This window comes from Vicugna pacos, unplaced genomic scaffold (genome assembly GCF_048564905.1).
Source record: "Vicugna pacos unplaced genomic scaffold, VicPac4 scaffold_20, whole genome shotgun sequence".
Taxonomy (NCBI): Eukaryota; Metazoa; Chordata; class Mammalia; order Artiodactyla; family Camelidae; genus Vicugna; species Vicugna pacos.
Genome location: NW_027328741.1, coordinates 72765796 through 72793338, shown reverse-complemented (window position 1 = coordinate 72793338; position 27543 = coordinate 72765796). Strand labels below are relative to the sequence as shown.

Genomic DNA, 27543 nt, shown 5'->3' with positions numbered 1-27543 from the left:
CCACTATATATAAAAATAAATATTTTCAAAATGTCTATTGTATGACACAGGGCAGTATGTTAAATATCGTGAAGTTAAATTTAATAGGCATGCAAACATATGCATGAAGTGGGTCACTGTGTTATGCACCACAGATTGACACGTTGTAAATGGAAGTAGTTCAATGATAAATAAATGAATATATAAGTAAATAAGAAAATAAATAAGTAAATAAATAGACAAATTAAATAAATAAATAAATAAATAATATTTAATAATGAATGTAATACAAAGATTCACGCTACTTAACTTTACACATCAAGAACCTAGGAGAAAACAGAAAGAATGAAGAAGAAAATTGAATGAATGAGAGTAAGGCAAATAACAAGAGAAATAATTGAAAAGATAACAAAAAATATACCTAAGTGTGATTCTTTTAAACATAAACTGGACAAAAGAAAATAAAACTGGCTAAGAAAATAAAGACAAATAAAATTTGAAATAGAAGAGAAGATATTAACACTGATGTTGTAGAGATGCATAGCATCATAAAAAATGACCACTAGATAACAATTTGAATGACCTAGAACAAAAGACAAATTCCCAGAAATATGTCTTCCAATACTGAATCAAGAAGTAATTAGAAAGTTAAATATAGCAAAACTGTGTATGAGCAAATCAGTAATCCAAACCTCTGAAACCAGAAAATATTTACAAAAAGTCTTTACCGGTATATTCTGTCATATATTTGAAGACAATTTTTCACCAATTCTTCCCCAAATCTTCCAAGAATTTGATGGGGTGAAAGTTTCCAAACTAGATTTATGATGCCAGCTATATTTGCATAAAATGCTAGAAAGGACATTATATGCAATATATATAATATAACCCTCATGAACATATAAGCCAAAATTCTCAAGAAAACACAAGCAAAATGGATTCAATAAAACTTTTAATGTATCATACACATACATGAGTAAAGGGATTTATCCCTGGGTTTAAGGAAACTTCAAAATATTCAAATCAATAAAGATGACATGCCACACTAATAGAATGAGAAATAAAACTCACATAATCATCTCAATAGGTGCAGAAAGAGTATTGTATATAATGCAACATCTTTTGAAGATACTCCCAACAAATTAAATTAAACCTGTCAGAGGCACGATATAATATACACACAAACACTGTGTGGAGATAAGCGAAGCAGTTCTCTGTTTATTGATTCTTAGGAAAAGGGTTTATATACATCATGCACAATGCCTCACATATCATCTAAGTTATAACAATGTTAATAATCGTAAGCTATTTATGTCCCCATGCTCCTGCAGTAAGCATAGGATGTTAAATGATCAAGGATTGTTTTAAAGTTCATCACAGAACTTCATTAAGTAGGCCATCTCTTATCCAGCCGGCTCTGCCTGTCTTACGTTGTCCTCCTATGAGTATCTTATCCAGCATAGGCTATCCAGCCAACCATACAGGATACATTGAATAGGCCATTTCTTTTCCAGCCTGGATATGTAACACTCCTCACAGCTTGTTTATTAGTTCAGCCCATGGGCTTATTCTCTAGAGCCTTCAGACAGGGGCCTACGAACCAAACATCCCTTGACAGAAAACTGGATGAAGAAAATTTGATGTTTATATGTTATGGAATCAATACTTTGCATTCCTATCAACAGTTTCCATGGTGTTCCCTTTTCTCCACAATCTCACCAATATCTATTTCTTTTCCTTTTGTTGAGAGCCTTCTGACAAGTGTGAGGTGTTGTCTCATTTTTGGTTTATGACTTTCCTAATAATTTATAACTCTGAACATATTTTCATGTGTCATTTAGCAAACTGTATGTTTTCTACAGAAAATTGATTCAGATCTATCTATTCAGTACCTATGGACTTTTTTTAATTGAATTGTTTGGTCTTTATTTTGTTGTGGTGTATGAGTTTGCCATATATTTTGGATATTAACACTTGATAGGAAAATATCACTTGCATATATTTTCTCCCATTGTCTTGGTTGACTGTTCATTTTATTGATCATTTCTTCTGCAGTGTAAATCTGTTTAGACTGATACAATCATCTTTTGTTAATTTTGCTTCTGCTTCCCCTGCCAGAGGAGACATATGAAAAATCAAATTAAGTCAAGTGTACTTCTTTTGTTTTACCCTAGGATTCGTTGTTTTCAGGTTTTATGTTTTATATGCCCAGGAGTGGGATTACTGTGTCATAAGATAGGTCTATTTTTATTATTAAAAGGAACTTCCGTACTGTTTCCAAAGTGGTTGCACTAATTTTCATTCCCACCAACAGCGTTGGAGAGTCCCTTATTCTCTACAACCTCCACAGTCTTTATTATTTGTAGACATTTTGATGACAACCCTTCTCACTAGTGTGAGGTAAAACATTATTTTATTTTTGTCTTGCCTTTGTATAATGATTAGCAATATGAGCATGTTTTTATGTTCCTGTTGGTCATCTGTGTGTCTTCTTTGGAGAATTGTCTTCTGCTCATTTTCTGGCTGGGTTGTTTGTAGATTTTTGAAATGGAGTTTTATAAACGATGTGTGTATTTTAGAAATTAGCCTCTTGTTGATTGCATTTTTTCCAAATGTTTTCTCCCATTTGGAATTTCATGTTTTCATTCTGTTTATTTTGCTGTGTATAAGCTTTTAATTTTAATTCAGACTAATTTGATTATTTTGCTTTTATTGTTTTCAGCTTGGGAGAGTGAGATAAGACAATCTCAGTACAATTTATCTATTGTTTTCCTTATGTTAGTTTCCAGGAGATTTATTGTGTCATGTGTTAGATTCAGATAATTAAATCATTTTGAGTTTATTTTTGTACTGTATGAGGGAGTGTTCAAATTTCATTGATTTACATGTAGCTGTCTAATTGCCTCAACATCACTTGCTGAAGACTGTCTTTTAGGCATTGTATATTTTTGTTTCCTTTGTCATTGTTTAGTTGACCATGGGTGTGATGTTTTATTTCTACCTCTGTGTTCCGTTCCAGTGATATAGATGTTCGTTTTCCAGTATTGTGCTGTTTTGATTACTGTATTTTTGTAATATTGTCTGAGATCTGGGAGGGTTATGGGTTATGCTTCCAACTTTGTTCTTTTCCCACATTGTTCCTTTTGCAGTTCTGGTTCTCTTGCAGTTCCTTACAAATCTTAGGACTGTTTTTATTTCTATGGAAAATATCATGTATTTCGATCTGAATCACTTTATATCTGTAGACATTTTTGTAGTATGTATATTATAGCAATATTATTTCCTCTAAGCTAGGACCTTGAGATTTCTTTCCATTTCTTGCATCATCTTCAATTTTCTTTATCAGTGTCCTAATGATTTTTTATCTTGATTTTTAATAGGTTTTTCATTTTTCATCTGATTTCATATGGTTTTTTAAATTATGGAATATTTCATTGTTAAAGAAATGTGACAGTATTTTATATTAATCATGAATCATGCAACATTGGTAAATGTCTTTATTAGTTTTAGTTGTTCTGATGTGGAGAATCTTTAGAGTTCTCTATATAGATTATTATGTCATCTAAAATAATGACTGTTGTACTACATTCAATCCAATTTGAATACATTTTTTTTCTATTCCAATTGTTGTTGCTAGGGCATCCCATACAGTGTTTAATAGAAATCTTGAGAGTGGGCATCCTTGTCTTATTTCTTATTTTGGCTTTCAGTTTTTCACTTTTACATATTATATTTTCTGTGGGTCTGTAATTAATGACTTTAGTTATGTTGAGATTTATTTCCTGAATCCTACTTTTGTAAGAGGTTTCTGTTGTTGTTGTTGCTGTTGTTGTTGTTGTTGTTGCTGTTGTTGTTGTTGCTGTTGTTGTTGTTTTAATGAATAAATGTCGAATTTTTTGAAATGCTTTTTATGGATTTATTGGGGTGACCACATCATTTTCACTTTTTCTTTTGTTAATTTGGTGTATCAAACTGATTTGTGTATGTTGAACCTCTCTTGTGACCCTGCAATAAATCCAAGTTGATCATAGTGCATGATTCATTTTAGCTATTGTTGCATGCAGTTTGCTAATGATATTTGGTAGAACTTTTGCAACTAAATCAATCAAATATATTGGCTTGAAATTCTCTTTGCCTGTACTTTGTTGGCTTTGCTATCACATTGATGAAGTCTTCATTGAATTAATTTGGGAGTTTCCCACATCTTCACTATGTTTGAATAGTTTGAACAGTATAAGTCCTGTTTTGTATGTTTGTACAGTACTCCACGACAGCTGTTTATATCTGTACTATTGTTTAACGATTTTTTTAAATGAAGATTCTAACTTTCTTCTAGTAATTAGTTTGTTCAAATAATTTGTTTCTCCTTATCTCTGTCCCTTTCTAGACATTTGCCTATTTCTTCTAAGTTGTCCAGGTTATTGGCATGTATGTGTTGACAAAATGATCCTTTTTTTGGTATATCTGAGGTAACAATTATTATTTCTCTTTTTATTTCTTATTTTATTTCTTTGGAGCGTCTCTCTTTTCTTCTTGATGCACCTGGCTAGAGGTTTTTTGATTTTGCTTACCTTAAAAAGAAAACATAAAACAAAATCTGGTGTTTTACTACTCTTTTGCATAGTGTTTTTGCTCTCTAATTTATATTTACACCTGTAATATTTAGGATCATGTTTTCTTCTATTATTAACTTTTTTTATTCGTTTATATTCATTTTACAAAGTTGACTCAAATTCCAGCGAAGAGCACAATCTTTCAGTTACAATGAACATAACACATTTGTTTTCCCATTTTTTCCTCAGTGAGCTGCCGTAAGATGTTTTATATATTTCCCTGTGCTATATAGTACAATCCTGTTTATCAATTCTACAATTTTGAATTCCCAGTCTATCTCTCCCTGCCCCGTGCCCCCTTGGCAACCAAAACATTGTATTCTATATTTATGAGTCTATTTCTGTTTTGAATTTCTGTTTTTTTTGTTTTTTGTTTTGTTTTGTTTTTAGTTTCCACTGATGAGCCATCTCATATGGTATTTCTCTTTCTATATATGGGTTACTTCACTTAGACTGATTTTCTCCAGGAGCATCCATGTTGCTGATAATGGCATTATGCTGTCAGTTTATAAGCCTGAATAGCATTCCATTGTATAAATATACCACCTCGTCTTTATTCAATAAACTGTTGATGGACATTTTGGACTTTTCCACATCTTGGCTATTGTAAATAATGCTGGCTATGAACATTGGGGTGCAGGTGTCATCCTACAATAGTGTTTTTTCTGGATTTATGCCCAGGAGCGGGATTCCTGTGTCATATGATAAGTCTATTCCTTGGCTTTTGAAGAATCTCCATCCTGTTTTCCACAGTGGCTTCACCATACTGCATTGCCACCAGCAGTGAAGGACTGTTCCCTTTTATCCACAGCTCCTCCAGCATTTGTCATTTGTGGATTTTTGAATGATGGCCATTCTGAGTAGTGTAAGGTGATACCTCACTGTAGTTTTGATTTGCATTTCTCTGATAATCAGAGATATTGAGCATTTTCTGATGTGTCTTTTGGTCATTTGTATGTCTTCCTTGGAGAATCGCTTGTTTAGGTTTTCTGCCCATTTTTGTATTATGTTGTTTATTTTTTCTTATTCAGTTGGATGAACTGCTTATATACTTTGGAGATCAAGCCTTTATAGGTTTCATATGCAAATTTATTTTCCCATTCCGTAGGTGGTCTTTTTGTTTCACTTCCGATTTCTAACTGTGCCGAAACTTGTAAGTTTCATTACGTCTCACATGTTTATTCTTGTTTTTATTTCACCTGCAAGAAAATTTTGGAGACGTAAGTTAGATAACGTTTTGCCTATATTTTCCTCTAGGAGGTTTCTTGTATCTTGTCTTATGTTTAAGTCTTTGACCCATTCTGAGTTTATTTTTGTGTATGGTGTTCTAGCTTCATTGGGAGTGTTCTAGCTTCATTGATATTCCTGCTGCTGTCCAGTTTTCCCAACACCATTTCCTGAAGGGACTGTCTCAATTCCATTGTATTTTCTTGCCTCCTTTGTCAAAGATTAATTGACTAAAAGTTTGTGGGTTCACTTCTAGGCTCTCTATAATGTTCCACTGGCCTATATGTCTGTTTTCCTACCAATACAGTGCTGTCATTTTTACTGTAGCTCTTTAGCATTATCTGAATCGTTAGCGTAAAGAAATGCCACTGATTTTTGAACCTTAATCTTGTAAACTGCTACCTTGCTGAATTCTCCGTTCAGCTGTAGTAGTTTTTGGTTGGATCTTGCAGGGTTTTCTCTATATAGTAACATATTATTTGCATATAGTGAGAATTTTACCTCTTCCTTTCCAATTTGCATCCCTTTTACTTCTCTCTCTTGTTTGACTGCTGTGGCTAGGAATTCCATGATTATATTGAGTTGGAGTGGTGATAGTGTGCATCCTTGTCTTGTCTCAGATTTTGGTGGGAAGGTTTAATTTTCTCACCATTCAGTACTATGCTGGCTGTAGGTTTATCTTTAGCTTTCATGATGCTGAGATATGTTGGTGAGATTTTTTTATCAAACTTGAGTGTTGAATTTTATCAAATAATTTTCCTGCATCTATTGAGAAGATCATGTGGTTTTGTTCCTTTCTCTTGTTGATGTGCTGTATTACACTGATTGATTTGCATATGTTGAACCACCCCTGTGTCCCTGGCATAATCCCCAATTGGTCATGATGTATAACCTTTCATCTGTGTTGTTGGATTCTATTTGCTACAATTTTTGTGAGGAGTTTTGCATCTGTGTTCATCAGTGATATTGATCTAGAATCCTCTTTTTTGGTAGTGTCTTTGCCTGGTTGTGGTATCAGGGTGATTGTGGCTTCATAGAATGACTTTGGGAGTATTCCTTACTTTTCAATCTTCTGGAAGAGTTTGAGAAGGACTGGTATGAGTTCTTCTTTGTATGTTTGGTAGAATTCTGCAGTGAATCCGTCCTGTCCTGGAGTTTTATTTCTAGGGAGCTTTCATATTGCTATTTTGATTTCATTTCTAGTGCTCTCCTTGTTCAAGGGGTCAGTTTCTTCTTGATTCAGTGTTGGTGGACAGTATGTTTCCAGAAACTTTTCCATCTCGTCTAGGTTATCCATATACTTTTAATAATACTTTCGTATGATATTCTGTATTTTTTATTTGTTGTTATTTCTCTATTCTCCTTCCTTATTTTGCTAATTTGTGGTCTCTCTCTTTCCTTCTTTTCGAGTTTGGACAGAGATTTGTTGAATTTACTTACTTTTTCGAAAAACCAGCTTTTGGATTTGTCGATATTTTTCTATGGTGTTTTTAATGTCTATTTTATTTATTTCCTCCCCAATATTTATTATTTCCTTCTTTCTGCTGCCTTTTGTTGTTTTTTGTTCTTCTTTTTCCAGTGCATTCTGCTGGTGGTTTAAATTTTTTTTTGAAATTGTTCTTCTTTTTGTGGAAGGCCTATATTGCTGTAAACACCCCTCTGAGCACTGCTTTTGATGTGACCCATAAATTATGTGTGGTATTGCTTTCATTTTCTTCTGTCTCAAAGTATTTTTCATTTCAGCTATGATTTCTTCATTGACCCATTGGTTTTTTATTAACATATTTTTTAATCTCCGTGTTTTCCTTTTGTTCCCCTTTGTCTCTCTGTTGTTGATTTCTAGCTTCATGGGTTTGTGGTCTGTAAAGATGCTTGAGATAATTTCTATCTTCTTAAAATTGCTGAGGTTTCTTTTGTGCCCAAGTATATCATGAATCCTGGAAAATGCCCCATGTGCACTTGAAAAGGCTGTATATTCTATTTTTTGTGGTTGCAATGCTCTGAAAATATCCACCAAGTGTAATATTTCTACTGTATTATTTACCTTCTCTGATGCCTTATTCATTTTCTGTCTCAGTGATCTTTCCAGTGATGTTAATGCAGTGTTGAATTCTCCAACTATGATTAGATTCCCATCACTATCCCCCTTTATATCTGTAAGTAATAATTTTATGTACTTAGGTGCTCCTTTTTTTCATGCATATGTATTAACGAGTGGGCTATTCTCATTTTTTAATCACTCCTTCAATCATTATAAAATGTCCTTTTTTTTCTTTCTTTATGGCCTTTGTTTTAAAGAATATTTTGTCTGAAATCAGTACTGTAACACCTGCTTTTTTGGATTTCCTATTTGAATGTAATTCCCTGTTCCATCCTTTCACTCTCAATGTATATGTGTCCTTCTATCTGAAGTGGTTCTCTTGTATGCAGCATATTGAAGGTTCGTGCTTCATTATACAGCATGCCACTCTTTGACTTTCTACTGGAGCATTTATTCCATTAACATTTACAGTAATCAATGATAGGTTTCTGTTTATTGCCATTTTTACCTTATCTTTGCTGTTGATTTGTTATTTCCTCTTTGTTCATATCACCTTCCTTTTATGGTTTGGTCATTTTCCTTTGTATTTTCATGAATTTTATTTTGTTTTAGTGACTCCCTGATATGTTTTAGTCTTGTTGTCACCCTTCATTATAAGTCTTTTAGACCATTATTATAACTGCTTTTATTAAACTGATAGTAACATGATCTCAATCCCATTTAACCAAAAACAAAAGAATTTTTAAAGACTAAAAAAAAAATGTTCTATTTTCCTGCTTCCCTCTCCGACTCTCAATGATTTGGATATCTTATTTTAAAATTTTGTGCATATTTTATTTGTAATTCATGAGTTATCACGTTTCCAGCTGTGAATTTCACATTTCTGAAGCATCCTGCTTCTTTTCTATTTAGAGTAGACTTTTCAATATTTCTTCTAGCATGGGTCTAGTGTTGCTAAACTCTTGAAGCATTTTCTTGTCTGTGAAATTCTTTATGTCTCCTTCTACCAAAAAGGATAGACTTGCTTATTAAAGTATCTTAGGGTATATCTTTTTTCACTCAGGCCTTTGAATATATCTTTCCACTCCCTTCAGGCCTGTAGTACTTGTGTAGTGAAATTAGCTGGGAGACTTATGGGGATTCCCTTGTATCTCACTCTTTGCTATTTTCCTGCTGCCTTTAGGATCATTTCTTTATCCTTGGCTCTGGCCATCTTAATTATATGTCTTGGTGTGGGTATATTTGTGTTCTTCCTGTTTTGGACACTCTGAGCTTACTGTACCTGAGTATCTGATTCCTTCTTTATGTTTGGGAAGTTCTCAGTCATGAATTCTTCAAACGGCTTTGCAATCACCTTTGATCTTTCCTCCCCTTCTTGGACTTCTATCATACCAAGATTGGCATGCTTTATAATATCCCATAGATCTCATGCATTTTTCATTTGTTTCTCATTGTTTCTCTTGTAGCTATTCTGATTGTGTGCTTTCTATTGTCCTGTCTTCTAAGTCACTAATTCTTTCCTCTGCATTGTCTAGTCAGCTTTGTGATGCTTTTATATCATTCCTCATCTCAGTCAATGGGTTTACTAATTCTACTCGGCTCTTCTTTATACCTTTCATTTCATTTTAAACATATTTTATATCTCTAAACACTATCTTTAATTTCCTTCAATAATAAGATCACTATTTTTTTGAAATTTTGATCTTGTAGGATATTGATGTCTATTTCACTGATCATTATTTCAGGGGATATCTCTTGTTCTTTTAATTGTGAATGGTTTCTCAGCTTCTTCATCTTGCACCTACCTCTCTGGCACTGTGATTTATGGAGTATCAGTTATCTACTGCGGTCCTAAAAGAGTTTATCTACCTAATACCTATGTAGTAATACAAGTTAGAAAATGGAAAAAAGAGAGAGAGAGATGAAGAATTTTAAAGAAGGGAGAACAAAAGCTTTGAAGACATTGTATAATGAATAATAGAAAAGCAAGTTGAAGCAGAAATCTGATAAATAATAATAATAAAAATATTTTTAAAAATTTCAAAGGGATTTAAATGGGGGTATATATAATTGCATAAGAAGTAAAAATTAGGAGGGTAATGGAAAATGGAATAGGTAAAACAGATTAAAACATGGGGGTGGTCAGTGTCCTCCTGGAGACTGTGAAATTTTTCTGTATTCATCCTGTTTTGGAATCTCAGCCTGCTGTTTCCTGAGACCCTCCATTGGAGCCCTCATCTGTGGTGCTCCCAGGGCATGTCGGCAAGCAGATAGCTCCTAAACCCAACACTGGGTCAGGTTCAGCTCTCTTTACTATGGGCTGGCTTATCACTGCCCTGCCTGATGCTGCAGTCAGATGTTGCAGACTGACAAGGCAGGATTGGGCATCACAACCTTTCCCAACACCATGGTCAGGGGCTGCATTCCAGCCCAAAATATAGGGGGCCACATGCACCCTCAGGGTGCCGGTCACTCTGCTGCACTGTGACACTGTACTTTCTGCCTCGGGTTTGCACAACAGAAGTGGGCTCAGGGTAGACTGAGTATCTGCCCTGTCCCTGTTCTGGGCCAAAATCCAGCTCCTTGTTTGTCTTGGTGGACAAGATCTCTGAGAAACCAGGACAGTAGTATCCTATCTGCTTCAGGCTGTAGGCAAGTCTCCATCTGGCTCTTGAGGCATCTAGGTTCTTAGGTGTAGATGCAGGTTTTGCCCCCACTGTCACCTGGGTGCAAAACACCAGAGGTTATGGTGGCTGTGTCTTAGCCCCAACTCTCTTCACCTAGAACTTTTTGCAGATTTCCAGAGATGGGGATAGTACCCTTCCCCCCAAAAGGGCACATTTGCCCTGTCGTTTTATGGAAGGCCCAGGTTGTTCTGCCCTTTGCACCCACAGCAATGGCACAAAGCCTTTTCCATTCCACTGGGATGCCTCAGTGCAGCCATCCCCATCTTCCTCCCAGCTCGGGCAGCAAGGCCCTGCCCCCTGCATCTGGGGTGCATTTTTGGCTGTGTTTCAGAGTGATCCTCTGTGCCTGTTAACTTAGAATTGTCAGTCAAATTATACTTTGTAAAGGTCAAACATTGGAGGCTCCCCTTCCGTCCTGCCAAACTCTAAGTTGTAGAGGGGAGATACAGTGAATGAGCACCAGTCCTTCTTTGCTGCTCCCTCCCCATGGGATCTGTCCCACTATGTTTTGCCTTTTCTTCTTTCTTTCTTCATTTCTCCTACCAGATTTTTCGCACCTTTATCTATTGAAGAGGACAATGTTCTGGCAGAGTTTTGCAGGTCCTCTGGTTAGCTGAGTGGGTCTGTGGATGTGAGTCTTGGTGCATTTGTGTGAAAGAGTGAGCTACGGGCATCCTTCTGCTCTAACATCTTTGCCTCCCCCCCAAAAAAGTCTCACTTTATGGTGGAAGATAAACATAGTCTGGAAATAAATGGAAATGATATTCCCTGGAAATGACAAGAAAGTGCAGATTGCAATGCTCAACTCATAGGAAATACATTTTAAAATAAGGGCCAAAATGAAAGAAACATGAGATTATATAAAGAAAAAGAGATCAATAAAAAAATAGGGTATTACACTCATTAAATTATATATGGACCCAACACCATAGATCTTATGTATAAAAAGAAATTTTAGTAGACAACAAAGAATTAATTCATTATAAAACAATAATAGCAGATGAGTTTAAGACCTTATTATAATGATGGCCAGATCATCCAGAAAGAATATCTGTAAGAAAACAGAGGTCTTAATAGCATATTAGATCATTTGAACCTAACTGAAATTTTAGACACTGCATCAGAAAAGCAGAACACATAAACTTTCCAAGTGTGCACAGGATGTTGTCTAAGGAATTAACCACACATTATGTCATGAAATGAGCCTCAGGAACTTTAAGCAAATATAGATTACAGCAAGTATTTTTACATACACAAAAGTATGAAACTATGAATCAACTGTAGAAAGAAGAATAGGAAAAGCACAAACATGAGGTCAAACCACATCGTTTAAAAAAATAAAATAAAACATGTTCAATGATGAAATCAAAGAGGTAATAAAATCATACCTGGAGACAAATTACAATGACAACACAGCTTCATAAAATGTATGGGTTGCAGCAAAGACAAATCTAAGAGGGAAGTTGAGAAGAAGCCAGGGCTTCTACAAGGAACAAGAAAAACCTCATAGAAAGGACAAAGCATACCACCAAAAATAACAAGAAATAAAAGAAACAAAACCCAAAGGCAATAGAAAGAGAAATCTTTAATGATTAAGTTGAAAATAAATAAAGTAAAAGTTGAAAAATAAATTACAATTCATATCATCAACATCTTTAATTTTTCTTAAAAATTTAACAAACATGTAAGCATTTAGCCAGGCTTATCAAGAAATACAGAGACTGGACCAAAACAAAATAAGAAATGAAAGAGTAGAAATAACATCTGATATTTCAGAAATACAAAAAAAAAAGGTTATGAAAGCACTATGAGCTTTTACATGACAACAAACTGGACTACCTAAAAGAAATGCACAATTTTCTAGAAATGTACAGCCTGCCAACAGTGAAGTAAGGGAAAACTGAGAACTTGAAAAGAGCAATCAGTATAAGTTAAATAAAATCTGTAATTTTAAAAACACCCCTTGAACAAAATGCCTGGATGCATTCCCTAAAACCACTTTCCCCCCAACTATTTTAAAAAATGAAGATAGAAGGAAAATTCCCAAAGTTATTCTATGAGGCCACCATTACACTGATAACAAAACCAGTCAAAGACAATACCAAAAAAAAATGAAAATGAAAATCCAATATCCTAGATGAATATATATTCAAAAATCCTCAAAAAACATCAACAAATTAATCCAGCAATACATAGAAAAGATTATACATGATGATCAGTTGGATTCCTTCCAGAGACACAAGGATGGTTCAACATACACAATTCAATCAGTATGACAATTATCTAATAAAGGAAGGACAATATTCACAAGACCATGTCAATACACAAAGAAAAAGCACATGAAAATTCAACATACATTAACCTTCAGAACTCTCATGAAAGTGAGTAAAATGGGAACATCTCTCAACATACTAAAGGCCATTTATAACAATTTATAATACTCAGGGGAAAGGCTGAAAGCCTTCTGGGTAAATTCGGGAACAAGACAAGGGCTCCTACTGTCACCACTTGTGTTCCACACTAATACAAGAAAGGAAGAGGAAAAGAAAAAAAGTAAAAGAAACGCAAAATGGAAAAAGAGGCCAAATTTTCACCAGTACTGATGGCATAAAAATCTACATAGAGTGTCCTAAGGGCTCCACACTGACTATTATGAACAATAAATAATTTCATTAAGGGAGCAGGGTACAAGATTAACGTAAAAAAGTCTCTTGCATTTCTACACATTAATGAAGAGATACCATAAAATGGACATTGAAAGCAATAATGTTTAAAACCCCATTCCCCAGAATATTTTGGATTAAATGTAGCAACATATGTGAAATATCTACACACTGAAAATTACACAACATTGACAAAGAAATTAAAAATGTTTCAAAGAAATGGAAAGATGTCTTGTGCTCTTGGATTGAAATGTTTCAAAGAAATGGAAAGATGTCTTGTGCTCTTGGATTGAAAGATGTCTTGTTAACATGGCCGTACTACACAAAGAAACCTACAGATCAAGTGCAATTCTTGTTACGAAGCTGTAGTATTTTCTACAGAACCAGAAATTAAATAACTCTAAGTTTTACATGAAACCATTAAAAATTGCCAAAATGATCTTGAGGAAAACAACATATCTGGAGGTATAACCCTCCTGGACACCTTACTATACTACAAACCTACAGTAATAAAAACAGTATGGCATTGGGAAAGAGATATAATCAATTAGAAACAGATAGAGAGCCTAGAAATAATTCCACACACCTATGAGCAATGAATCTATGATAAAAGAGGCAAGAGTACACAATGGAGAAAAGACAGTCTCATCAATGGATGGTGTTGGGATAGCTGGACATCTACATGTAAAACAGTGAAATGAGAGCATTCCCTGACATCATATACAAAAATAAACTCCAAGTATATTAAGGACCTAAATATAAGACCTGATAATATAAAACGTCTAGAAGGGAATGTAGGTGAAACCCTATTGGATATATATCATAGGAATATTTTCTTATATCAATCTCCTAAGGCAAAAGAAATAAAAGCAAAAATAAGCAAGTGGGACCTAAACAAACTTGAAAATTTCTGCACAGCTAAGGACAATATCAATGAAATGAAAACACTGCCTGTGTAATAGGAGAACATATTTGCAAACAATGCAAGTGACCAGGGGTTAATAGATGTATGTTAATAGATGTAAGATGTATTTAGATTACACAACACAAGGTGAAAAACAGAAACCCAATCAATAACAAGAGCAGAGTACCTGAGTTAATATTTTTCCAAAGAAAACTTACAGATGAGTAACAGGCAAGTGATAAAATTGCTCAACATAACTAATTATTAGGTAATTGCAAATCAAAACTGAAATGAGTTATCACTTCAGATAGGTCAAACGGCTATTATCAAAAAGTCTACAAATAGTAAGTGTTGGAGATGATGTTGTGGTAACAAATCTCTTGTATACTCTTGGCAGGAATGTAAATTGCTACAACTTCTATGGAAAACAGTATTCAGATTTCTTTAAAACCTAAAAAGTTAACTACCATATGACCCAGTAATGCCTCTCATAGAAAAAATCTGGGGAAACACCCTAAATTGAGAGGAACCAATGTTCCCAATAGCAGTGTTTATAATATACAAGACAGGGAAGCAATCCAAGAGTCCACAGTAGACTATGGACTTAAGAATATATGATGTTTCTATAAATATGCCATAGAATATTACTCAGTGATGAAAAAGTATAACACTATGTTATTTCAGCATCATGAATGAACCTAGTAAATATTGTGCTTAGTGAAGTAACTTAGAAAAAGACAAAAGAATATAACATAATTTATATGTGGAATATAAAGAATAACAATTATCAGTTTACATCAATCTATAGCTATCTTTTGATAGATGACAGATAAATAGATGGACAGATACATACATACATGGTAGATAGATAGGTAGATAGATAGATAGATAGATAGATACATGGATAAATAGACAGAGACATGATGGAGAGGTAAAGAGATTAGATAGACAAGACTTAAGCAGGCTCAAAGATATGGGAAAATATTTATGTTTACCAAAGCGGAAGGAAAAGAGAATTTAATGGTAGGACATTGACAGATACAAACTAGTATAAATAAAGGAGAGAAGCAACAAGAATAATCTGCATAGGTCAGGGAATTATACACAATGGCTTAAAATAATTGTATGTTACAATCATTTTAATAATTCATAATGCAATAAAATCTACAAACTGGTAAAAATAACTATGCTTTACTTCTGAAACTACACAATATACTACATCTACTGTACTTCAATTAAAAATAAAACATCTCATGTGTAATTTAGTCCTTTATCAGCTGATAGAAGCTTCCTTAAATATTATTTTATTTTTAATCTTTACCTTTTATGATTACTGTTTCAATTTATTTCTTTTACTGCTATGAACATGTAACCAGTTTGAAGTATCTATATTTATTGCAACTGATTTCCTATTTTTCTCTCTTTAATCCATATATTATAGTAGCATTTAAAAACATACCCAAAGAAACAGTTGCAAATTTCTCGTGGTCTCTCCTTAGCATTTTGGTCAATGTTTTGCATATTTTTGCCATTTTATATTTCTTGGAAAGCTTCTTTTTTACACCTATTATAAGTTATCTCGGTTGTTTATTTTACCTCATTCAGGTATTGTTTGTCTGTTAAAGTCTTTATTTTCACTGTATCTCTAAGTGATAATTGTGTAAGTATTAATGGGTGAGACATTTTGTATTTTAGTATTTGAAAATGTAATTTTATTTACCCTTGGCCTATGTTTTCTTCTCAGAAATCTGCTGATAGCCTAATGGGGGTTCATTTGTAGATTATCATAACTTTTTTGGATGCTTTTAAAATTTTACACTGTCATTGACTTGCCAATTTGCATATGACGTATCTTGAAGGAGGTCCCTTTTTCTTATAGTTATTGGTGTTGGCTCACGGACATGTATATCAGCTTCTTACACAGGTTCGGAAAGTTATCAACTATTACTTCTTTAAATAAACCATTAGCTGCCTTCTAAATTTCTTCTCCCTCCAGGATTCCAGTCTAATGTGTACTTCCTGAAGAAGTCTGATGGCTATTGTAGAATTCCCTCACTTTTTAATATCTTGAATCTCTGCCCTCTCCTATCATTTCTAGTTTTGTATTGGTGAGTTTGCTAATCTCTCTTCCACAAAGACAGTCTACTTCCAATGCTTTCTGTTGCTTTCTTCATCTCATTTATTAAATTCTCCTGGTCCTCCAATAGTATTTGGTTATTTTATAGATTCAGTCTCTTTGATAATGTATTCCTTATCATCATTTCATTTATTCCTGAGCTCACTAAACTGCTTTCTTAGTTTTGTTTTTTGTATTGAGATTCTGTATGACACCTATTTGGATTCTCTATTAGTAATGTGGCAATATACCATGACTTTAAGTTTGTTTGCTGCAGGGTTGACATTGTGTGTGTGTGTGTGTGCAGTTGCATGTGCGTGTTTGACTGTGTCTGTGTCGGTGACTTTGTGTGTCTATCTGTGTGTGTGCCTGCCCTATAATGTTACTGTGATTTGTCATGGTCTTGATAAGTTATTTCTCTGATGACACTAAATAACAGATTTTGAGTTGGAGTCCTTGTTTTTGTTTTCTGGTTGTTTGCAATATTGCACAGATTTTGTTTTACTTACCTGAGCTACCTGTGATAATATTTCATACTGGCACTTTCCAGTCACTATTTTCTGGATAAAGATATGTTTTCATTGTCACTTCTTAGACTTCTCTGGTAGTTAATGCCACTCTTGTCACTGGGACTGTGAACCCTTCCTTTTATTTGATATCCCTTGAAACTCAGTGTACTCAGTGAGGAAACATGTAAAGACAGGTGGGTATTTGGAATCAGGCAAGTGCCTTTGCCATGTCCAGTATTGCAAGGTAACATGTCTCCACCACTGTGAATGGGGAGTAGGGACAGTGTCATGAATGTCTGAGCGTCTGAAGGATGGAAATTCTGTCTCCATTGTGGGTCCCTCCTAATTACATGTGACCATGAGCACTGGTGAAGTTGGAGGTCGAATCTGTGCGAACCACTGTGACTCTGTTTCTACTGGGTTCTCTGAACTTGTGGACTAAGATATCTTAGTCAGTGGGCCTTGGTTGCAGACACCAAATCTGCTCTTCCCTTAGTTCAGCCTCATTTGTGTATTTTAGTCCATCAAACTTTACCTGTTCACATGCCTTCTGGATTATTGCTTTGTGTTGTAGTTATTTTTCTTCAGATGTGAATGCTTTACTGACTGTAGATGTAAGGGGAGAGACAAAAATAATTTAAACTTATGTCACTTTTAAAAGTATATACTTTTTCAAATGAAAGCTTAAATTCTACTAAGGACATTATAAGAACAGTAAAGAAAGTGAACAAATCACATCCCTTAATATCATAGAACTACAAAATATTTTGTTTTTCCTGGGGTTTTTCTTCAATGTTTTTTACACCCACATGCACATTTTACTATAATATATCCATATAACATCTTTAAAATCAATTAAATTATTAAAATATTTCTCTGTGCTGTAAATATAGCCCTTTTGGTTTTCTAATTTATTACCAGTATCTTGCACATTTCTGTCTTCTCCATCGTTCTTCCCTGTCCCCACAGGAAACCACTACTTGGTACACTACACATATATAAGTGATTCTGTTTCTGTTTTTTTATGATTATTTCTCTTATATCTTTATTTTCCTCATTTAAGTGACAACATAGTGTGTTTTTCTCTGTATGACTTATTTTACTATATGCAATAATCTCTGGGTCCACTCACATATTTCCAAATTGTAGAGTTTTATTTTTTAATATGACAATGACTTAGTATTTATTATGTTATCTATATCTCACATCTACTTGAGCCAATCATCTGTTGATAGGCAGTTGAGTTGTGCTTCTATCCTTGGCTACTATAAATGATGATGTTAAGAACTCTGTGGGTAATTTATCCTTTAAAGTTAATGTTTTCATTTTTATCAGATTTATAACAAAAACTGGAATTGTGGCTACATATAATGTTTCTATTTCTAGTTTCCTTAGCACTGTCCACACTTTTATAATAGTGGATGCATCAATTTATATTTCCACCAACAGTACACCTGGGTTCCCTCTTATTGATATTCTTATTAATATTTGTCATTTGTAGAGTTTTTATTAAAAGCCGTTTTGGTTGTTGTGAGATTATGTTTCATTCTGGTTTTGATTTTTAATTTCCTAATGAATAGCAACAATATGTTTCTTTTTATGTGCATGAAAATCATCCACATGTCTGTTTTTGAAAAGTTTCCATGAAGATCCTTCAACTGTTTTTAAGTTGGGGTCTTTGTTTATTAAATATTTTGTCTAATATGCTATATATATATTATGAATATTAACATCTTGTTGGTCTCATTGTCTGAAATTTTTCCTTCTATTCTGTCTGATATCATGTCTTGTTGAAGGTTTCCTTTGCTCTGGAAAAGGTTTTGCACATCACACATATACAAGAATTAGAATCCCTGTGTCACATAATACATCTATTTTTTCCTCAGTAAACTAAAAACTGTAATTGTTAGTTTTCCTTTATGCTTGAAATTTGAAGACAAATCAAAAATAAACATTGCTATGATTTATCTCAGAGTCACTTCTGCTCCTGTTCTTGGTCAGAAATTGTATAAATTTGTGTTTACATTTGGGAAATTAATCCATTTTTACCTCATTTTTTATACTTTGGAAGGAAGTGCTCTTACATCTTCATTTTACATGTACTGTCTACTTTTCTCAGAACTACTTGTTGAAGAGACTGCCTTTTTTCCATTGTATACTCTTGCCTCCTTCATTGTAGACTAATTGACCTTAGGTGTGTGGGTTTATTTTTGGACTCTTTATTTTGTTCTACTGATCTATGTGTTTCTTTAAGTACCATATTTTGATGTATTGATTGCTGTAGCTTTGTAGTATGTTATAAAGTCAGGGAGGGTAATGCCCACAGTTTTGTTCATTTTTCGAAATACTTTTAGAAAATTTGGGTCTTTCAGATTTATGTATAAATTTTAGTATTATTCTCCTTGTTTTTTGAAGAAACTTATGGATTCTGTGAGAATGAAAATTTGCTAAAAGAAAAAACCTGAGGAAAATACTAAAGTGTGGAGGATAAATCATGCAATATTAACAACAAATGGATTGCTGAATAATTGAAAGAAAAAATATATATAAAACATGACAACCAAAACAAAATCCATGGGGTATAGCACAAGCAGTATTAATAGGGATGCTTATAGCAAAATAATCCCACTTATACAAATAGGAAATATCTCTCTCTTATAAAATATAGTTACCAGCAAATGTTGTAGAAAATAATAAACAAACTTTTTGCTAGAAGGAAAGACAGCTGAAAGGACAGAACATAATTAAATAAAATAAAGATTAAAATAGAAACATATAATCAAACTAAATAATGCCTTTTGAAAGATAAATAAAGTTGATAAACTTTAACCAGACACAAGAGCAAAAAAGATAGTTACAGATTAATAAGCTCAGAGATGAATGAGAAGTTACATCTTATTTCAAAGAAATACAAAGCATCATAAGATGATACAACAAATTATATGCCAATAAAATGGAAAGCCTAGAAGAAATGGACAATTTCTTAGAAAGAACTAATCTCCAGAATGGAATGAGAAAGAAAACATGAACAGATTATCACTAATGAAATTGAATATGTAATTAAACCAAATCTTCCAAGAAACAAAATTACAGGACTACACAGATTCTCAGGTGATTTCTGCCAAACATTTTGAGAAGAGGTTTCATCTATACTTCACAGAGTATTCCAAAAATTTCGAGAGGAAGGAAGGCTTTCTACCGCACATTTCTGTATCACACCACTAGTAAAACTGGAACAAATACCTCAAAAAATTAGAGATTAAATACTACTGATAAGCATAGATGCAAAATCATCACTAAATTGTTAGCAAATCAAACAATATTTTCAGAGGATTATACAATATGAATAAGTCCATTTTTTTCTAGGGATGCAAAATTGATTAAATACCCACAAATTAATCAGTATGATACACCACACTAACAACCTGAAGAATAAAAATTATATGGTCACATCAATAGAGTCATAAAATGTTTTGACAAATTTGGTATCTTTTTAAGAATATATTTCTCCTCAAAGTGGGTATAAAGAAACATACCTCAACATAGTTAAGGTCATATATGACAAGAACTCAGCTAACATGACACTCACTGATTAAAAGCTGAAAGCATCCCCAATAAGAGAAGGAAGAAGACAAGAATGCTCATTCTTACCACTTTTATTCAGTATAGTACTGGAAATTCTAGCCATAGCTATCCAAAATACAAGTAAATAAAATATAACTAATTAAGAAAAGGAGTAAAAGTATCTGTTTGCAGATGAAATACTTTAAACAGAAATCCTAAAAATGGTGCCACAAAATTTCTAGGAGTTATCAACGCATTTGGTAAAATTTCCGAATGTAAAATTAACATACAGAAAACTTGCATTTCTACACACTAACAACAAGCTAATAGATAGAGAAAGTGAGAGAAATATCACTTTTACAGCTGGATTACAAAAAACAAAAAAAAATCAAGAAATGTTTCCAACCAAGGAGTTAAAAGACCTGTTCTCACATAACTGTATAATATTTACAAAAGAAATTGAAGATAATGCAAACAGATGAAAGGATATACTGTGTTGGTAGATGAGAAAATAAATTCTTTAAATGACAGTACTAGCCAAGAAAATAAACAAATTAAATTCAGTGCCTATCAAAATACCAAGGGCATTTTCAGAATTTACAATAAATAAATCTAAAATTTACATGTAAACACAAAATAGTTGAAATCAATTAAAAAAAAGAAAGAAAAGAAAACAAACTAAAAACACAAACGCTTTGACAAAGAACTAAGAGGGTGTATCACTGTCCCTCATTTTAAACTACAATTAAAAGCTACAGAATTAAAAGAATATGGTAGTGGCACAGAACAAACAGAATAATGGAACACAAAGAATGCTTCAAAATGAAATCAGACACTTATGGTCATTTATCCCATTACAAAAATTGAATATACAGTGGGGGAAAGGCAACCAACAGGCTTATGAAACCGATCAACATCACTAACCATCAGAAAAATGCAAGTCCAGAACACAATGAGATTTTATGTCACTCCTGTCAGAATGACTATTATCAAAAAGATAACAAACATAAGTGTTCATGAGGATGTAAGAAAAACAACCATGATGCACTGCTGGAGTGAATGTAAATATGTGCTGCCACTGTGGAAAACAACATGGAGATATATCTGAAAATTAAAAATGAAATATATACCAACATTTCCATATCTGGATAATTATTTCAAGAAAATGATAACACTAATTAGAAAAGATAAATTCAAACCTATATTTACTGCAACATTATTCACAATAGACAGGATATAGAAGCATATTTATTGCTCATCAATAGATGATTGATAAAGAACATGTGTGTTTATAGTATATATATCTACCCAACTTAAATGCAGATTTATCAATATTTATATATACATACACACAATATATATTTATATGCACTATATATATGCACACACACACATAAAAATACAATGAGTTATTACTCAGCTCTAAAAAGAATAATTTCTTGTCATTTGCAACAAATTCGTAGATCAAGAGGGTAATATGCTAAGTGAAATAAGTCAGAAACAGAATGACAAATGCTGAATGATTTTACTCATATGTGGAATTTAAAACAAATGAACATAACAACACAGAAAAGGAGTTATAGTTATAGAAAGCAACAGGTTGTTCACAAGAAGAAGGGAAATGGGGTAAGGAAAAGAAAAAGTTGAGGGAAATTAAGAGAGAAAATTTTCCAATTGCAAATTAAATGAGTCAGGGACAAGAAATATACTGTATGGGTATTAGTAATTAACAATAAAACTTCTTTACATAGCAACAAGTCATAACTAGGTATATTCTGGTGAGCAGCTTGAAATGTATTAAAAACTGCAAACAGTATGTTGTGTAAGAGAAACCAACACAGTGTTTAGATTAAAGTACACTTCAAAAACAAGGAAACATTTTTATAGAAAAAAATTAGAATTGCAGTCAACAGAGGCAGAGTTTGGGAAAGGAGAATTTGATTAATGCACTCAAAATCTACAAACCTCCAGCCATAAAATAAACGTGTTGTAAGGATGTCCCATAGTAAAATGAAAATTACAACTAATAGTGCTTTATGTGCTAAATGAATGTTGTTAAGAGAGTAGACCATAATGTTTCTCATCACAACCAAAAGACAAGTTGTATTTCTTTCAAATTGTATCTAAAAGAGATAATGAATTCTCCCTAAAGTTGCTATGATATTTATTTCATGATACTTGTAAATCAAATCACTATCCTGTGCACCTAAACTTACACAATGTTTTATGCCAATTATATCTCAAAAAAAAGTGGAAGAAAAAATGGAAAACCAATGGTCATTTTTTCTCATGTCATTTCTCATGATTGTTTTTGCAGCAAGAAATCTTGAGTCATGATATACTTATCCTAGGTAAAAATACTAATAAATAAGTGATTCTAATAAATTATACATAAAGATACTAATAAAATTAGTGTTTTGTCATGCCTTAAACTTTCTTCATGTTAAAAGCCCACTGCTTCTGTAGGCAACAAAATATCACTCTGTATATTCATCTAAGATTAGAGAATGGAAACAAATGGTAACCCTGGCTGCTTTTGCTGTGAGTGATAAAGTTCACTGTCTCTGACCGAAAGTCTCATCTCCACGACAGCATCTGTAATAAAGGAACCTGCTGGGTTGCTAAAAATCTCAGCATGGTAAAATCTCAGAACTCCTACAATTCTTAACTGTTTTGCAATGGGAATGCAATACTGACAAACACTTGATTTTGGATAACAATGTGGTGTTTTCTCATGGTTGCAACAGGCGATGTGAGGATAATCCCTGTGATCCACAACAAACATTTTCGCTCAAGTGCTGGGCAAAGAACTGTAAAGGTTCTGCATTATTAGGACTGAGGACTGCTTTCAAAATGATGACTACGCTCACTCTATTCCAGGTAGTCCAAGGAAAGAAAGGTTATTGCAATTTCTAGTTGAACGGGAATAAGTCAGTGGCTCAGTTGCTATAAATAAGACAACGGCTGTTCAAAGCCATAATAAATTGTGTCAACAATGAGAATAAGACAAAAAAAATTAGACATAAGCTTAAATTAAAAAGGAGACACCGTCCTGTGCTGGGCTCTGGGGACAGGAAAATGTATATACCTCAGTCCAATTCAAGGGTTCATTATAATGGCCCTAATATCAGCTTGGGATTCAATGAACAGGTAACAATTAGTATACTGGGAGAAATAAAAACTACCTATCCCTGATTGGAAGGAAATCTGGTGGCTCAATGAAACTCTTAACTCACAGAGATTCTGCTAGATGCAGAGGAATAATTCACTGATGACTCAAATAAGACAAACAGTTGCTGTTTAACAATCCATTTTCACACACACACACACAATGGTAGACATATTTGTTGTACTTAGTGGGAAGAATTCAGTGGGCAGGTCTCAGATAATAGTTTTCAAACACCAGACTACTTTTCTACTTTTGCCAATAGTCTAGCTTTTGCAAGGTAGAATACTACAGATGGACAAATAAACAATATTCTTATTTAGGATTTCTAATTTTGAAAGTAAACTGTAGCTTTTCACTTTTCATTATAGAACCTTGTTAATATGATCGTGGTAAGAACCACTGTCTGATAAGAGAGCTGGAAACTAGCTGCTGAACCAGCCCATCTGAACCCCAGACTGCTAATGTAAGCAAAAACATAGCCACCATCAGAGTTGAGCTCACAAACTTAAAAGCTTGAAATTTCTGTTGTAGGAAAAAACCACTGCTGTCCAGACAAAGTTCTCCTGCTGCAAGTGGGCTATTTTCTTCTCTTGGTAAATTTCATATTGGTGGGATGTTGCTACAGCTTACCCTGGCCCATTTGCCTTTTCTCCAGATTATCAAAGGCTTTCTTCACAACTGGTGATGCATTTTCAGGACTGAATCTTGCCATTTCAGTCTTATCAGCTGACACTGACTGCATGATTATGAGCAGAAGCCTTAGGCTCCCTGAACTTGCCTACAATTTTTCCAGCATTTCAGGGCATTTCACATTCTGAAAATGCTTCACCTTTAATTTTAAAATAATGGGAAAAAGTCAGAGTCTTCCATGAATATTTTATATTTCTAATATCTGCAGAAATTTGGTGTTCTTGCAGTTAGATAAATCTTTAATTCCACTACCCTCACTTCCTCCTACTCCACACATTTTAGATTGCAATTGGGTTACTGAATATGACCACTCCAACCAACGGGCTAGTACCTCTAAGATGCTTCCTGTGTGAAAGTTAGAAGGGGCACAATTTATGTGGGGTGTATAAACATACATTAAATATTTGCAATGGCACTGTCTCTTCTGTGTAAATTTCTGATTCTAAGAAGTAAATTAATTAGAAGTCAGTATAGTTATTGGTAAGGGGAAGAGAATCAGCTATTTTGGGGTGGGTGGGTGATGAAGAGACAGGAAAAATTCCAGCAAATGGGAATGGAATGCTTTAGGCCTCTGGAGGCATGAATTAAGAAGAAAATAATACTTTTTCTCCTGTACCTACTTCCACTTACTCTCTTGAGTTACTAGTCCTTGGACTATGAAAAGAACTAGTTTGTGGTGAAGAGTAAAGACCATAACGAAATATTTTGAAAACCATGAGAGTTTTGTTGTTTCAGGAAAGTAGATTTTGCTTAAAGTCAACATGTATTTTTCGTTCACTAAAGAGTAAAATTCATCCTTTGGCATGTGCTGTGCTTACTTTGCTGGTATACAAGTTAGACAAGGAAAGTGGGATAGACAGAAAACATCTGGAGGAGGTGGTTTCTGTGCTGAGACTGGAAAAGTGTAAGTAGGTAAAAGGAGGACACACAACTTCCAAGGATGAGCTGGAGCAAAAGTGGTGAGGTTGGAGCTAAAACAGTTGACAAGCATTTGCCTGGATGTATCTCCAGATACAGTGAAACATTAAGATATGCCAAGGTAGTCAGATGCCAATTTATAAAGAACTGACTAAACTAAGTTGAGTTTGTGGGCTTTGAGTTGGAAAAGCATTAAGTGCCACCCTGAGGATGTAAGTTGGCCTTTGGCTGGAACAGAAAAGCAATATAAATTATTGACTAGAAAATATAGTGTAGAATCTTGAGGGCAGGGAATGAAAGCACCCATTCGAATGCTTTGAGAACAGCGCAAAGAAGACCATTGATAAAATTACTTCTTAAATTCTACCACGTGCTGAATGTGCCATCTGAGACTACATCATGTGACCTTTATGATTCCAGGGATGACATAATAGAGACCATGATCCCTGGGCCGATACCTGCATTTATCTACTGTTCCAACCTATCCTAACTTAACACTTTTAATACTTTCCAGTATGAACCAGAAACCATTTAGTACTTTTCCCACTCTCCATGTTTTAGTCTTATTCCAAATTCTTCCATTTTCTCTTCTTCCTTACAAGAAATTATTTAAATTTACTCCCATATTGTTTCATCAAATGATCATATCAAATATCTCTTTTTTTTTAAATGGTAACTTACTCCTCATTTAACTCTTAATTCTATTAAAAAATAAAAGGAAAATACAGCTACACATCTATGTTTATCGTTCAAACAAGAAATTGGCAGATATTTGTCGACATTTTTCAACATCATTTTAATCTTTGTTACCTGTATAATATGGTAATCCTGTGGTAGATCAGTTGTAATTAGGATGACGTTCATAAACTGAAGATGGCTGATGAGTTGGCCTTGAAAGAGAGGTAGCTGATGTATCAGCTATCACTGGCACTAGAATCCGTGGGTTGCTCCCAGGTTGAAGTTTATAAAAACGACCTTCATTGGCAGATATGTTGTGATATGTATTTGGAAAAGTATAAGGCTCCACCATCAGTCCAAAATAATTGCTCGGTATGGGAGACAATATGCTGTACAGAGAAGTAGAATATTTAGTTGTAATGAAGTTCACAACACGGCCATTTGCTTCAGTTTAGCTGCATTGATAGTGCCAGTGGACAGTGGTCAACTCATTTAAAATAGCACGTTGATCCACTGCAATTTGTTCTGTTGGTCTAACTGACCTTGATGATGGAGGAGAAAAATCACCTCTGATAAGGGTAGTTGTATCACCAATTATCTGGGTGGTAGAGGGCCTTCTTATTAGAGGCATGTTAAAATTTGCAGTAGGTTAAAAAGCACTTTCTCCACTAGCGTTAGCCACAAAACCAGAATTATGATTATCCACATTACCCCCTGCTTTAAAGTGCTTCTTTTTGAAATCTTCAGCCAATGAAGATACCAGAGAATCATTTTTAATCCCAACTCTTCTATTTACTCTAAGTAAAATCTGGGGACAGCCTCATTTAAAATTTGGATTATGATAGAATTGCAGCTACAACCAAAGGTGAAAATTTTTAGTAATATTTTAAATCAAAATACAAGTCAAAAATTAGCCTAACCTTTAAATCCTCAGATTTCACGTTTACAATGCAAAGATAATATCATCAAAATATGAACATTGCTGACGATATTTTTAAGTTTCTTGTTTGGAAACTACACATTTAAATAGAATAGTCATCAAATTTAAGAAGGTAGTATTTGCAGTAATGGTTTATGCCACGTTTTAAAAGCAGCATTAATACCTTTATTTTGATTTCTGTTAAGATTCAGAGTTTCAAGCAAAGTTTCTCATAATTTTGACTTCTTAAGGTACTGTCCTCATTTTTTAGAAATAATAAAGTATTTTAGCCTTAGTAGTTTAATACAATTTTCAAAATCTATCTTAACATTTATATTACCATAGGATGATGTACAGAATAAAATTTTATATATAAGTTACCAAGTGGTATCTAAAATTTTTGTATACCTTTCTTAAAACAGAGACTTCTTTTTCTTTTGCCAGAAAGTCAACTAGACAAGCAGATCTTTGAAAATTCTGCTGCACTTTACCAAACCCATAAAGGTTAAGCTGTCTAACTAAACTTTTCATACTTCCAATTTGAAATATTCTGAAAGGGGGCTTTCTTTCCAAAACTTCCTTCTTAAAGACATCTTCATCAATCACTATGGAAGGTCCATTATCACCCCACCAGATGGATTTAAGTTTGTCACTCGCACCTTTTTTCCAGAGTTTTCTTGGAAATGACAGAGAACGAAAATCATTATCTTCATCTGGTTCAGAGACACAATGTATGTAACATGGTCTTTTAATCAAGGATCTTTCAGACAAATACTGAACAGCATTTTCTTCAATCATAGTCTTCAAGTCCAAGTCCACAAGGAATGTTTGATTACACAATAGAGATCTACCGGGGTTTCCTGAAC

The 27543-nt window shown here is 33.8% G+C and overlaps 1 long non-coding RNA gene across 1 annotated transcript in view; it reads right to left on the bottom strand.

Annotated features, from left to right (window-relative positions):
• LOC140693939 (uncharacterized) overlaps positions 1–26147 on the bottom strand; it is a 34985-nt gene extending 8838 nt beyond the window's left edge. The window contains exons 1-2 of the long non-coding RNA XR_012069658.1: positions 25891–26147; positions 17275–17345 (exon numbers count right to left, since the gene is read on the bottom strand). This is a non-coding gene — a long non-coding RNA (uncharacterized lncRNA). The remainder of the gene's footprint in view (positions 1–17274; positions 17346–25890) is intronic.
• Positions 26148–27543: the final 1396 nt, after the last annotated feature.